Source organism: Schistocerca nitens, chromosome 8 (assembly GCF_023898315.1).
Source record: "Schistocerca nitens isolate TAMUIC-IGC-003100 chromosome 8, iqSchNite1.1, whole genome shotgun sequence".
In the NCBI taxonomy this organism is placed as follows: Eukaryota; Metazoa; Arthropoda; class Insecta; order Orthoptera; family Acrididae; genus Schistocerca; species Schistocerca nitens.
The window spans coordinates 151,753,331-151,769,456 of NC_064621.1; the positions used below are offsets into that span (position 1 = coordinate 151,753,331).

General features: G+C 42.6%; 1 non-coding gene across 1 annotated transcript; it reads left to right on the forward strand.

The window, feature by feature from the left end:
* The first annotated feature begins 1,264 nt into the window (after nt 1–1,264).
* On the forward strand, nt 1,265–1,337 carry Trnaa-cgc (transfer RNA alanine (anticodon CGC)). The gene has a single exon. It is a non-coding gene; the product is annotated as a tRNA-Ala (tRNA).
* Nucleotides 1,338–16,126: the final 14,789 nt, after the last annotated feature.

Consider the following 16,126-nt stretch of genomic DNA (forward strand, 5'->3'; position numbering starts at 1 on the left):
TGCTAGGCAACGGCACACACCGCTTCAGGCGATACTGAATTGTTGTCAAAGTTTCCTGGGATCACCATTAACGAGCAAGCGACGGTGATGCGCAGAATATTAAGTAATGATTTAATGATGTAATCATGTACGTACTCTACAATAGCGGCAACAGCTTACAATTACAATATACTGAAAAAACAGGAACCAGACACCATATTTCGGGGAATTATTGAATTATTATTTAAACTTCTGAAATAGATGGTCTGAAATTTATGTGCGTGTAGACAGGTCTGACACTGACCAACATTTTGTACAAATGCATGTGTTCTCCATTAGAATATGTCTGAGTGCTGTTAGTGGCAGAAATTTGTTTAACTACATAGTTACATCATCTTTAAGTATCGATAACATTTACGCTTTTCCGGATTAGGGGTGCAGCTCCTATGATCTGTGGAAATCGAAGTACGCATCTATAATGCTTTGCTTCCTATTTTTAACTAATTGCATTGAAATCCTATACGAACATCTATCTCAGACTGATTTTCGTGTATGAATCGTAGTACTTTGTAGAGAAGCGTCTTCAACTATATCAAATTACGTCACACACGACGGTGAACACAAGAAAGAAACACATGTAACATTGAATAAATATCAAGGAGGAGTAATAGAGCCCCCTATGTACTGAGATTACATAAAAACGATTTATTATACGAAGAAGTATCAGGCGATGTTACTGTAAGCAGAAAATTATCAACGCTTCACAGTTATACCGAAGTATGGAGCAGCCAGAAAGATTCTCCATCCAGCGTGTTGAATGGCAGCTGTTGTTTAATGCGTGTGGGTACCAATTAACATGAGAGGACCTCGACGTAATTCTCACAAATTACTGGGAGACTTCTGTAACAGGTAACTGGCTTCAAAAATCTATACGTAACACTATAAAGCAAAGTTAAGTAGAATGAATGCATCAAATCAGTGGAAGGGGAGGAGGATGAAATGCAAAGAGCTCTAAGGAATATTCATAGAATGTTTATATGTTGAGAAAACTGCATACAAGAATGGTCCGAATACGTCTGAAGTGCGGGTTTTGTGTTTGCAACAGTTATCAAATAGATTTGGCGAGAAAGTAAGAGGAAATAAATATAAACGCTAGAAGCATAAGTCTTAGATGAGGTTCTCATTTTGGTACGTACATATGAATTAGAAATCTACTGTTGCTTATATTGTACCACTTCATAATTTCTACCACTGATGTAACATTCATAACCCATATACTAGACTGAGCGGGGTGGCGCAGAGGTTAGCACACTGGACTCGCATTCTGGAGGACGACGGTTCAAACCCGTCTCCCGCCATCCTGGTTTAGTTTTTCCTTGATTTCCCTAAATCGTTTCTGGCAAATGCCGGGATGGTTCCTTTGAAAGGGCACGGCCGATTTCCTTCCCAATCCTTCCCTAATCCGAGCTTGTGCTCCGTCTCTAATGACCTCGTTGTCGACGGGACGTTAAACACCAACCACCGCCGACCGTCCTATATTTGTCACCCTTAACGATATGGATGGTTTGAAAATGGACACTGACGTCAGAAACTAGTCACCATCAAGATCTAAAAAAGATATTCTTCAATGCAATTTATTACGGAGCTACAACCATGTATTCTAAAAGATTGAGTGATGAAAATAATGTACTTGTTTTCGGAAATAAAAAAACTTCATTGGACGTTCTGAATCCTCGATTACCTAAATTAAGATCTTATTTGAAGTTACATAAACCTCATATGCCGATTCATCTACTTAACAGTAATATGAGTTGTCCCACGTACAACCTAAACAAAAAAAAAATGAGTGATGCTGCAACACCTACTTATGTTTTCGTAGGGAACTTTATCATCAAAAACAGTTACGAATTAGCACAGTCAATATAACACTAATCTCCTCCTCCTAAAAATGGTTCAAATGGTTCTGAGCACTATGGGACTTAACATCGGAGGTCATCAGTCCCCTAGACTTAGAACTGTTTAAACCTAACTAACCTAAGGACAGCACACACATCCATGCCCGAGGAAGGATTCGAACCTGTGACCGTAGCGGTCTTGCGGTTCCAGAATGAATCGTTTAGAACCTCTCGCCCACCATGGCCGGCCTCTCCTCCTCCTCCTTTTCTACAAGCCAACTTTTAGTTATGTCAGCGTAAAGTACGTGCTTCTTGGAGCCATATTGTCGGGTATCAGTTATGTGTGTTGAGCAACAGATCGTGAGAAAACAGCGTTGGTTTTGCTGTAGCTTTCAATCAACTTTTTGTGCGCCTGGCAAAGAGAACTACTATTATAAGGTAAGTGGCAACATAAAGTTTGATGTGTGGGTGGATATAGACGAAATGATCAGAGTTTTCAGACAGTCAGTAATCTGCATTCGTAGTGGTTCGTTAGTAGGAAATTCAGACAGGAAAAATGCCGACGTTGCCTATAATGTACCACTGTAAGTTATCGATATTGCACCAATACAAACTGAGAAATTAGCATTTTAGTACAAGCTAATGTTCAGAAAAGACGTGGATATTTCCATAACATGTTCTTTATTCTAGGTTATTAGTTAAATAGATATTTCGCGTTATTGTATGGTAGCAAAATTGTTATGGCAGTTGGAGCACAGATGAATTGCATTTAGCTGTAATAGTTTATCCAAACAGGAATCATGGATTAAATAATTGCCCCGCTTTTAAAATGTGTCTGAGTCAGCAATTAAGAGACAGTCTAAAAATAAAAATGGAAATGCAAACATGGATACAAAATTTTTGGTTGCACTGAGGTGTTTCCGAATGAAGTTGAAAGAGAATTGGAAAAGCATATTCTTACATTTGAAGAGATGACGCTCGTTTTAATCTTGTAGGACGAAAAAAACTTGCGTGCGACATCACGGAAGCCCCACATGTAAAGAGTACGAAGGATACCAGTTCTCCAGCAGGTGTCGTATGTCTTCTCCAAATCGAAAAACACAGCTACATTCTGGGATATCTGCAGAAAACTATTCATGAAATGGGTGGACAAAGTAACGAGATGGTCAACTGCAGAACGGAGCGCTCGAAATTCACACTGTGCAGTCGTTAGTAAATTGCGAGGCTCGAGCCACAATACCAGCCGGGCAGCTTGAAATTTCCGCAAAATGGTGGTCCAGAGTGTTGGAGATAGAAATAAAAATGTTGAAATGTGTGTGAAATCTTATGGGACTTAACTGCTAAGGTCATCAGTCCCCAAGCTTACAAACTACTTAATCTCAATTATCCTAAGTACAAACACACACACCCATGCCCGAGGGAGGACTCGAACCTCCGCCGGGACCAGCCGCACAGTCCGTGACTGCAGCGCCTTAGACCGCGGAGATAACAATAGCGTCCTCAATGACGTCGTCTGCTGCTGTAAGGCTGGAAATTGGGGAATGGATCTTGGTGGCAGAGAGCCGTCGGAGGTTGGTCCACAAGACAAAGGAATGGGTGGAACTGTTAAAATAACTCGTGAATGAAATCCAGCTAGCTTTTTTGGTATCCCGAAGAATGCGACGACACTTTGCACGCACCTGTTTACAATGAATGCAGTTTTCCATTGTATGGTTGTGATTAGAAACGCGGAGAGCACGTATCTGCGCGCGTGTTGCGTCGGTCGTTCCTCAGTCCACCAAGGGGCTGAGACAAAGCGTGGTAAAGAGAAAGAGCGAGAAATAGAAAGTTCTGCAACAGTTAGGATTACGTTTGTGAGATACTCCACCTGGTCATCACAACTGGGGAAATCTAGTTCATCGAAGGTCGCCAGGGAGGAGTACAGCCACCAGTCAGCCATAGTAAGTTGCCATTTGGGTGTACACGCAGGTGGCGTAGAAGTCAGCAAATGGACAGAACACTGGAAATGATCGCTCGTGTAGGTGTCAGAAAGAACGGACCACACAAGACGATGCCCAAGTTGGGCAGAGCAGAAGGATAGGTGCAAATGGGAACAGGTGTGTGAGGATTCGCAAAGAAACATGGGTGCTCCAGTGTTATGGCAGAAGAGGTTATGCGGATTAATATCACCGAGTAGCAGAAATGGGGGAGGTAGCTGCCGAGTAAGCTGAAGGAAGTCTGCCCTGGTAACACTGAATGACAGAGGGACACAAATGGTGCAGAGGGAAAAAGTGAACTGCAACAGCTTGAAGATGGATAGTTAGGGAGGTGGTTTGACTATGAACTTCATCCCATATGAGCATTATGACGCCCCCTTGAGATGAATGCTGACGTCAGTGGGAAGGTCAAAACGAACAGGGAAGAAATGTGAAAGCTCAAAACGATCGTGAGGTCGCAATTTTGTTTCCTAAAGACAGAGTATAACTGACGCTATGATGCTAAAGGCAGCCGTAAATCCACCTCTTTGTGGGACCGAAGGTCGCGACCGTTCCATTGGAGGAGAGTCATAATAAAGAAGAAATGATGGAAGTGTCATCTCACCTGTTGCTGAGTGAGAGCCAGCGAAGACTCTCTGCTACAGGATGCGGAACAAGGAGGATTCTTCTCCTTGAGGTCGACAGCAGCATCGGCTTGATTGTGCTGTCGGTCTGTGGAGTCCAACGCTGGAAAACGGTTGGTGGTGTGCACCAGTGACAAAGAGGTCGGTCGGTCTAAGGTATCACGTGGCAACACTGTAGAAGAGGATCGGAGATCCTCCGTGTCGGCGAAAGATAAGACCATTGGCCCTTGCTGGACTTTTCCGATCCTTTCCGGTTAGTAAAGGGAGACTCTGGAGTTGTTTGGCTGGAGGAACATAGGAAGTCTTCATGGGACTACTCCTTCTGCTCCTTTCCGTTTACCGGTTGTGTAGCCGACGAGATTTTGATGGCTCGTTGCACAACTGGGCGGGGGGATGGTGATTTTACCTTTACACTGGGTGATTTCAAAGACTCAGAGCTGTATTGGAGGTCGTATGTATGCATGTCCATGTCCTTCATGGAGAGAGAGGTAATAAAAACAGAACTGTAAGTGCCATACGGGAGAACTTGCGACTAATAATCTGCGAGTGGATTGGTAAGGCACTTTTTCCTTTACCCAGATCTCCTTGATAGCCGGCTCATCGAGGTACACGGGACAATCCCGAGAGGAGTCAGCGTGGCCGCCATTGCAGTTGATACAGCGAGGAGAAGGAGGCAGACAATCGCCCTCATGCACATCTCTACCACAGGTTACACATTTGGCTGGATGTCCACAAGACGTTCTGGTGTGGTTGGAGCAACGACACTAATAGCAGCTCATCGGGTTTGAAATGTACGGTCAGACTGTGATAATTTCATAGCCTACTTTGATCTTGGACAGAAGCATCACTCTGTCAAAGATCAATAAAAGAGTGTGGATGGGCACCATGCAGGAATCTACCTTTTTCATCACCCGATGGACGCCAATGACACCCTGATCAGCCGGGTAGGACTGGACTTCGACCTCGATCAGACCGTCCAGCAGCGTTGTGTTAATATCACCACAGGAAGGATTCAGAGTTCTATGGGCCTAGGCACGAACAGGATGGCCGTGGAGAAGCGAGGAGACAAGCAGTTGTTCTGCTTGAGAATCAGAAGTAGTCTCCAAAAGCAAAGTGCCATTCCATAAACGAGAGCAGGATTTCACAGGGTCAGCAATGGCACGAATATCTTCCTGAATAATAAAGAGATTTACCATTGCAGAGGTCGAACTGTCTTCAGTAACTGAAACGGTGAGGAACCATGATGCAGGTGGATGGGTCTTTCAAACATTAGCCTCATTCCATATGCGTTTCATATACGTTGATTGTGGAGATGACTGGCTCATTGCTAGAAAATCCACCACGATTTCCAACATCTCCAATGGCTCGCTCCTTGCAACTGGGGGCCCCCTTCATAAGGGGGCGCACCCACCTTAGGTCACACCTCCCAAACACCTGACAGAGGGACCAGTCGGCAAATTGGGAAGGTGGCAGCTCAGGCAATCACCCCTTCCTGGGCCTGGCCTGTACTAGTGAGTATGTGCGAACTCTACCTGTCGACCCAGGACGAGGAATTACGTGTTACTCCGTCACCTGTTATGCGTCGGAAGCGTCAGGAGCGCACAGGGGGGAAGAAGAAATGGGGAACCTCAAACGCCGAAGCAAAGGTACGAGAGGAGAAGGGGTACAAAGAAAGGAAAATGAAAAGAAAAATAGTGGTAGAACTGTTCTTATGTCAGCCACAGACAATGTGGAACATTCCCAATAACACCTCAGACATGTTCCCCAAGGGAGAAGAAAAAGAATAGCAAGAGGATAGACATGCAGCACGGAAGGTAAAAGATGCTGCAAAGGCTGAGGCCCCGTGGTAGCCAAGCACGAGCACACCAAAGAGTGGTGAGCCCCATGAAGGGAAAATGAGGTTTGATTTGATAAAATAAGTACGTGTATTGCGCAACTGAAATAATTCTCAGAAAAAGCAAATGAGTAAACGCAGGAGAACGGGATTCATCGTTGCCATGGTAACTGAAGGCGTTATCACTTCACGGATATTCCATAGGTTCGGCAACAGATTTGGTGAGCAAAACTTGACTTGCGGTTTGTGGAGCAGTGCCCTATGGCAGTATGTGCGTGATGGATTGCCACAGATGCGATTTAATCCCAACGATCGCTTCTAGCTACTTCCACTACTTCGGGATACGAAGAGCTACTTTTCATTACTCCACTATAGTCTCGTTTAAGGAAAGCTTCTCTGTCGACCCGAATCTTCAGTGCTGAAATCACGTGTGTAGAATGTGCGTGACAGGACACACGAGAGACTAAGGAGAAAATAGCGAATAATTATTCAAAATCCGTCATTTTATTATATCAGTCCAGGAGCAATGACGTGAGAAGTCATCGCTGATATCGTACCAATAGAATAACTAAATCATAAGAGATTGCTGCTTTGTTTTATTCTATGGCAGCGGTAAGAATGAGTCCGTTTTCCGAGGTTGGTACGCGGCAATGAAATAGCCCTTCCGGCATTCGAGGGGCGTCTGCTAAGGGGTCCTCAACCCAATTTTTGTATTGGAACCGCCCGGTAATCCTCCGCGCAACGATCGTTTCAGGTGTCTACTTACGTGTATACGGACAAACATCTTGAAGCCTCTCCCCGTACTCTTATTTATTTTCTTAAATAAGAAATTATGTGATGATAACTGCCTAGAAACCAGGAAGCTGTCGCGCAGACCGGCGGCGTGGTTAGAGGCACCATACCACGGATTGCGCGGCCCCTCCCGCCAGAGGTTCGAATCCTCCCTCGGGCATGGGTGTGTGTGTTGTTCTTAGCATGCGTTGGTATAAATTAGTTTCAGTTGTGCGTAAGACTAGGGAGTTTGGTGCCTTAGGAGTTCACACACATTTGAACATTTGAAACCATTCTCCTGTTCCTCATGATCAGAATAATATGGGTAGTGGAATTCTAATGACTGTAATTGAGTGCGAAATTAGCCTATCTGTTTATGGGAATTCTTAACTAAACTATTAATCAAATTTGAGTACGAGTGATCAGTTTATTCAGGCTTAATCACTCTTTACAACTGTTACTCTCCGCTTCTAACCCACTCTCCATATTTCCGAAAGAAGTGCACACCTTGTCGAGTCGTCAACTTGGACATAAGATGGTCTTGGTTTCTTCCCCTACAGGTTCGCCGCTCAAAAGACATTGGAACCAACTTCGATCCCTGATACTCAGTGATCCTGCAGCTGCGTTTCGTTTTACAGACTCAGCAGTCGGCCAGGAGCCCGGTTCGCAACCGTCCACCATGGACCAAATGGCGTTTCAGCCCGAGGCGCTTCATGTGGTGGTGGATGAGCCCCATCCTCAATGCCATTATTACAGCAGCCAATGACGTCGTGGGCGGTGGTGGTGGGTGGGGAGGAGTGTGGTGTCGTAAGCATAGCTCGCACTACTAGACAGCACCAAAGGCGTCGATAGGTCGATAACCTACTTCAGATACGGCGTACAGTCCAGCAAGTGCCGCACCAAGACGTCGCAGCGGTGGCACCGCGGAAGAGGTGATATGGCTGGGGCCACAGCAGCGCAGGCAGTTCCAAGTCAGCTCAGCGTCCGAGACGACCGACTACTACTTGTGTACATCGCATTGCATCGTTTGCTTCTAGTGAGTCCACACCAGCCTGTCCTCAGTGAACATTCTCGTGGGACAAGGTTTACTATTCAATCTTAGCTTCTAGAATAGCCGATTTGCACAGAGTTGAGTATTCGTCAATAAAAGCGTGTGCTCCTGTCATTAATCATTATCAGTGTTTCAGTGTTCTCCTTGTTCTCCTCTCATAGTATTGCCCACAGCGCACTATACATAGTTCTGTCTGGCGGCGAGTAACATCCCCTCCTATGGTTGTAAAAAAGTGCGATACAACACAAACATTAAGCGCATGTTGAATACGTGATACTATAGACATATCATCGAATTTTCGGAAAATCGTCCACACAGTCATTAAGATATCAAAGACGGATAAATGCAAATATTATCGCACAGTTAACGTATGAACTCACGAATCCAACAATGACAAGATGAACAGAAAAGACAATCATGGATTATCTGGCTCATGACCAGTTTCGCAACGGACTTGCAGTTCTGATGTTGCATTCGAAAATAGAAGCAAGGCTTAACAAAAGTCACGACATCTTCATAGCATCTGTCTATCGAAGAAAAGCGTTAGGTAACATACAGTGGTGGCAGATATGTGAAATAAAAATAGGTATAAGCTGTAGAGAAATATGAGTAATATACAGTATAAAAAAAACAAGCAGTAACAATAAAGATGGAAGATCAAAAGAGAAATACTAGGACTGAAAACAAGATAAGACGGAAATACAGTCTTTCTCCCAAAGTGTTCAACTTGCGAGACCCGTTGCGGATGGATATTCTTCTTGTTTTTACTGAGTTATGCTACAACTAAATCGTTTTAAAAAGAAAATGAAAAATTTAATTTATACTCCCTATTTAGCTAAACTACATATATCATCCAACCTCTTTATTTCAGATTGAGTCCAGCCCGCTAATTTCATTAACTGGATAATATTTATCTTTCCTTTCACGATAATTAAGGGAACTCTGGTATCGATCGGTCGGTAGCAGTGCGTTCACTTTACTGACAGTCACGTGAATTTGGACAGCGACCGACCGGATACAAAACTAGGAATAAAACATAAATAAAAAGTATTCTTTGACTTTTAGCATTCAATTTCAGTTGCTCATTCAGAGAAGGATTTAATTAAAACTGCATAATTCTGTCACGTGAGCCGAGGTGTGCGAATTATTTCGTTTGTGCAGTCGGCAATAAAAATTATCTAAGTACGTAAATGAGCGAGATAATTTTTTTTTCGGAAACCCATAAACCTGTTTTATAGATTCGACGTGTAAATAAAATTCGTCACTTGTCAATTGTTCCCTGATAAACTCTGCATTAATCGCAGTGCTGTGAAATATTTAATTCCCCTGGGAAAATAAATGACACACGGCGCACAACAATACAACCAATCTGGTTTGACACTATTTGTGCTTTCTGCGCAGCAGTATCCACACTCACAACAGGAAGAAGTATTATTGCCTTTCTGACAGTAAAATACGATAATTTTAGATTAAAATTCGCTTGCTTCTCGAGTTATTGTAAAGTAATGCACTTTCTTGCCCGCCTGCCGAATCCTCCCGGCGGATTAGTGTTGAGGTCCGGTGTGCCAGCCAGCCTGTGGATGATTTTTAAGGCGGTTTTCCATCTGCCTCGGCGAATGCGGACTGGTTCCCCCTACTCCGCCTCAGTAACACTATGTCGGCGATTGCTGCGCAAACATTGTCTCCGCGTACGCGTGCACCATAATTACTCTACCACGCAAGCACTGCGACTACACTCGTGTGGTATAAGATGTTCCCGAAGGGGGTGGGGGGGGGGGGGAGGGGGCGGATCCATTGGGGGCCGAACCGCACAATAACCCTAGGTTCGGCGTCAGGCGGCGGTGAGGTGGGTGGCCTGTTGTGGGGCTGTGAGCCACAGAGGGCTATAGCGGGACGAAGCCTCTCTGTCGTTTCTAGGTCCCCGGTTCAAATCACAAAACACACAGTGCACTTTCTTCAGCTATTTTCCGTCAATGCTTTCCAACCATAAATGTCAGTTCTGGAATCCCTGTTAAATAACCATCAACCTCCAGCGATTTCCGTTACGAAAAAGTTAAGCGTTGCAGTATTTAAGAAATATCATTTGTTCACATCCACGTTCTACCATTCCGATTTTAGTTTCCCTGGTTACCCAAAATCGATTAAGCTGATCGATGTGAGCTTCAAAAGGTCACGATGAGCTTTGTTGTGATGTGAATCATAATTTTCTTTCATCTTTTCTTCCCGCATAGATTCATAAAGTTATTTACATGTGGGAACATGTAGAAAGCGGAGGGCGCAAAATCTCATGTGGAGAGCGGAACCAACAACCAGTAGTTCAGATTCATCAGTTCCCTCTTGATGTGATTAGGAGCAGGTGCATTCTTTTGATTTAAATTATCCATTGTAGAGGACTTACTTCCAACGTTTATTAAATTATTTTTGTCAAAATAAAGTAGATGCAATCCTTTTGACCTCCAGAGGATCCAGACCATAAGTTTCGCTGTTTTGCTGTAACGACTGGAGACGTACGTGCTGTCTCGTTATTGTAGCGTTTTGTAAGATGTGAACCTCTGTTGATGTTGACTCATCACTTCTCCGGAGCCTAATGATGAAACGATGCAAAGGCACGTCACAAAAACTCACTACAATGACGATCGAACAACTTTAAAAACTATAGTTAAACATAGATTAGAATGATTCTTTTATTCCATTCTTAACGCATGCGGCACCGATCAGCGGAAAGCTTTGAAATACACAATTCTGCGCGTAAGAGGAGGGGGACAAGTAGAATATGTCGCTTTAGCAGTCAGTGGACGGTGACGTAGTATCGATTTAAAATTTTTTATCACAGTCTCGTCGTACCTATAGGTTTATGGGTGTCTTAAGCACAGAAAGTGACACTAATCCACGATCACCCTCAATTCAGAAGGCCAAAATCTAAAATGTCGGAAGTGAAGGAGAAGAAACTTCTAACTTCAGCTTTTAATGGGAGATCACCCGGCACCTACATTCTTGTAAGTTTCAGTGTTTGTAGTACGTGAAGTTGACAACTCAAATATCAGTCCTCCAAAGCAGTTAGATTCAATTCTCAAAAATTCTCGAATAGGACGAATTTGATTTTTTCCAACCATTTTTAATACCCAAAAATAAGGCACATTTTACCATAAACAATGTGGTTCTGTGGTAGCGTCGATTGCCTTAGGAGGGGGGAGGGGTAAGGGAGGGTTATGAGTTACATTCCAGGCGGAATTAAATGTTTAAGCAAAGTTACATGTTATACGAGCCTGATGATCGACGGATCGAGTCTACCTTCGGCCTTTTGTGTGTTCAGTTCATATCCCTACGTAATTTGAACATCAAATTCATCAGATTAACAGATTAACACATGTAATTGTCATTTTTATGAAAAATGCCCATCTTATTATTTCTAATTGCGTATCACACGCAAATATTCAGTTTAGATTTTATAAATTTATACAATTTAATCAACTGACGAAAGGAAAATGGTAAATGGGAACACAGATTTCCATAAACTGAGATCGGCCAAATGTGTAAAGTGGCAAAGCAGAAATGGCTACAGGTAAAATACAAAACTGAACTTACATTCATGACATTGGGAAACATATGTAATTGCCACTTACTGGAAAATTGAAAAAACAAAAAAAAAAAGAAAAAAACGTTGCAGACAGGAGAAGCTAGTGTATGAATACCGAGCCCCGAGTGATAAGCCACCAGTAAGCAAACAGAGAACGGTTGACAGGTGCAAGGAGTATAAACAGATTGTTCCAAAAAAACACGAACAGAGTTTAGTGATAGGCTCCTTATGCAGAAATAATTCATGAAGTACAGTAAATATGTTGTCTAAAATGCGTGTCTTAATAGGTAAAAGGGCTCGTTCATCTCCGATGCTAAGAAACAGACTCCTTCTACTGCAAGCTCATTGCTTTCCATATTTTGGAAGGAAGAAGTATTGACCAAAACAAGAAAAAAATGTCTCGTAAGCATGGGGTGTAAAATGCTTACTTTAAGAGCTATTAGCACTTTTACATGTTCGCTGGTGTGAAACACATTCATACTGAAGAAATGTTCATAGCTCTTAAAATAGGCATTCTAGACCTTATACTTACTAGACTATTTTCTTGTTTTGGTCAATACTTCCTCCTTCCAAAATATGGAAATCAATGAGCTTGCAGTGTAAGGGCTCTACTTCATAGCATCGAAGATGAACAAGTGCTCATATCTCTTAAGGTAGGAATTTTGGGGCGCTTGTTTACTATACTTTTTTCCTTGTTTTGGTTTGATGAATCTATCCCTAAAGTTTGTCGGTTTTTTTTCTGCGCCCTGTAGAAATTCCATATAAAAGTAACGAACCGGAATCCAACATTATGGAAATAGAGAAGGAAGTATGTATTTGTACTGTTCCGCATTTATTTATCTTACGTTCAATTTAACGTACTGCAACACGTTTCAAGCATGTTTTGCTCACCATCAGACGTTTATGCGTACAGGTATATATTATTTGAAGATAAAATGTCTTACTCTAAATTAGTATAAAATATGTTTTTCTCGTTGCTACGCTACTGGAGTACCTATTGATATCTTTGGGAGGAAGGGTAGTGCAGTGGTTGGCCAGAAATCTATGTCCAGTGTTATCTTCGGCTGGTGCAGACCTGCGCCACGCTGTTTGATGTGGCTGACATCACAGCCTGTGCATGATGCAGACAGGTTTCCGTCAGTTGTTATGGTGCGATAATCGTGCGGTAAACCTTTAGTTCATGTACGGTTTTTGCGTCCCAAATCTTCATTCGAATAGTCGGTACTCTGACACAGCTGTTGTGTAACATTATATTTTTGCAAGCTTAGCCTCACAATGACTTAGGCGTATTTCACTGTACTACACGTTACTACATTGCATAAGGTATATATACTTAGTGCAATATGGCAGCTTTGCAGTGTGTGGGTGAGTATCGGCTATCGCTTTTTTCGAGCGATTTTCGCGATATTGATGGCTAGGTAATTATTTGTTTCACACTGAAACAGCTTAAATCTATTGCGCTAGAAGTGGCTTAAGGCTAGCGATGAATTTTGAGCCCCTGAATTTTCTCCTTAAGAAAACTATCTACATTTTTAAAACTGTGATTCGATATTTACATTTCTTCCATGATTTCTACTCTTTTATTTTTCAGATTTTGTGCCAAATTTGGTTGGTGTCTTCAACTTTCGAAGGGTGGTCTGTGTCATTATTGTGAGCTGCTACTGCTGATGTGTTACATTCCTTCAGCCTATAGTAGTCTGAATGTTCTTTAAATATAGTTCCAGTATTTCTGCCGGTTTGGCCTATATAACATCTGCTGAATTGGTTGCAGTAATTTTTGTAAATACTAGATGCTTCAAGATCTATATCCGACGATTTTATGGTGTGAATAACTATATTACTTAGGTTGTTGGTAGTGTGAAGCTGATTTTTACATCTCTACAAGTGAATAACTTGGCTAAGTTATCAGACATTGTACTAAGATATGTTAAATATTTAACTGCTTGGGTGCTGCCACTTTTGAGTGTAGTTTACTGTCATTCTATTTATTTTTTATCTTGTGACATTTTATTAATAAGAATAACAGTGTCATTCACATATCTCTTGTAGAATTTAAATTTGTTTGTGATTCTGTCTTCAATTTTTATTATTTTCTTCCCTATACAGTGATGTATATTTCCACTAAGAGGGATTCTCAAAGTAAACCGTAACCCCTATGTCATGCTTGTAAATTGTGTTGTAGAAAGGAAAGTAACTATGTGAGAGTACTAAAGTAAGTGTATCTATACACCTTGTTATTACTAACCCGCTTACTGTTTTGTTTTTTATTGCGATAGTTGTGTTTCATTTGCATGTATTCACCTGTAAAAGTTTGCAACGTGTAGGACTGAAACTTAGCTTATGGTGGCACTGTTGATTCATTCATACTGTTAATAAGTTCATAGCTGGTTTTTGCGGAATAAGATTTTTCACATGTGTATTTTTCGGCAAAAAAATCACGTAGCTCTTACTAATCTGTGGGCTGGACTTTTAATTGAGCTCACAACAGGCATGATGTTTGTGTTGATATTATGAATTTTTAACTGTGCTCTGAATCTAGCTCCTGTGGTATTTGTTGCAATAAGAGCCTGCACTTCCTTTTTAGTGAACTGATAGGTGCTGTTGTTGAGACATTTTCTTATTTTCGCTAGAAACTTTGCCGTGAGGTCATCTGAAGCTCTTAGTACGCTAAGCACTAGTGCCAGTTACGAAAATGACAGGCCAATGTCTCCCTCCCTGCTTAGTGTGTTTGGAATCCTATTACTACCACACAGATTATAGCGTACTGGGGAAGTTTCCCTTTAACGTGCTATTTAGTCAGTTTTCACCAGAATATCCCATAGAGAACAAAATCTGTATAATACCAACAAATCTAAAAATCACATTGCTTGTCTTTCCGAAAATGGATCCTAGGAAGAGGGCATTTTGAGTTCTATGGTCATGAGAAATGCCATCTACTTTCTTTCTTTCTTTCTTTCGCTTACGCCATAGTCCCGCAGCGATCACAGGGTCGGCATGGTTACAACGGATCTGGCAGTGTCAGTGTTAGGGATGGCCGGATGCCCTTCCTGCCACCACTTCGTATCCCCCAGGACGGAATCAGTGTACCCCAACTGTCTGCGTCTAGTGTAAATCGTGACGCGTGTAACTGAGGCGGAACGTGGTAACCAGCCCGGTATTCACCTAGTGAGATGTGGAAAACCGCCTAAAAACCACATCTAGGCTGTGCGGCACACCGGCCCTCGCCGGGCGGATTCGATCCGAGGCCGGCGCGCCTAACCCAGTCCAGCAAGAAGCGCGTTAGCGCGCTCGGCTACCCTGGCGAGTTGCGAAATACCCTCAACGTAAATGGCAATATCGGCATCTGTGTACTGCGTCGGAATTTGAATATAGTTCCCTCTGTCTCGCGTTCAATGCGCTGCCTTTTGTGCCGCACACAGTCCGACCCAAAGTTAAATCTTGACACTTGGAAGGAGAAACAAGTCTATGGACATTGGTACTGCAGTGTATTCGAAAGGAAGACGCTCTTGGTTAACATCTTAGTCGGCCACATGATTTAAAATTTTCACGGTTGCTAATCGCTATGTGTACTTCGCTACGGAGTAACACATACCACTTTATTTCAAAAAACTCTGAACTGTGGTCTCAATACGACTTTTATCTAGATCACACAAATGGTAACGGCATCATTATTATGTTTTGGCCTGTAATTTATTACAGGCATTATTTATTCTCTCGTTGGCTTCAATAAATTATTTCCATAAATAACTTTTTTTTTCAGGACACAAAGGAATTAAAAACATTAGCTGCAGTGAGCATTGATTTATATCAATGGGGCAGGTTGAAAATTTCTGCCAGGCTGCGATTCGAACGATGGCCCTCTGCTTACTCGGAAGGAGCCCCAGGTTCGAATTCCAGTTCAGCACAAATTTTCAGCCTGTCCTACTGATATAATTTAGTGCCCACCGGCGGCTAATGTCTTTAACTCCTTTGTGTCTTGAGTGATAGAGGCTGCTGGGTCAAACAGGTATCTGTTCTTTCGGACATGTTCGAAAGAACAGACAAGGCATACACGTAATTAAGGCAAAGATGGCCAATGATCGTATCAGCTCAGATCCACACCAAGGTCGAAATCTTACAGGAATAGGTGAGATGCTGCAAGTAATGAGGCTAATGAGCAAGGGCTCTACATCACTAGTGTGTGTTGAGAATAAGCGTCTGACGGGAGGCTTGCTAGGAAACTCCGTGCAGTTGTGGTTCAAATGGTTCAAATGGCTCTGAGCACTATGGGACTTAACTTCTGAGGTCATCAGTCCCCTAGAACTTAGAACTACTTAAACCTAACTAACCAAAGGACATCACACACATCCATGCCCGAGGCAGGATTCGAACCTGCGACCGTAGCGGTCACGCGGTTCCAAACTGACGCGCTTAGAACCGC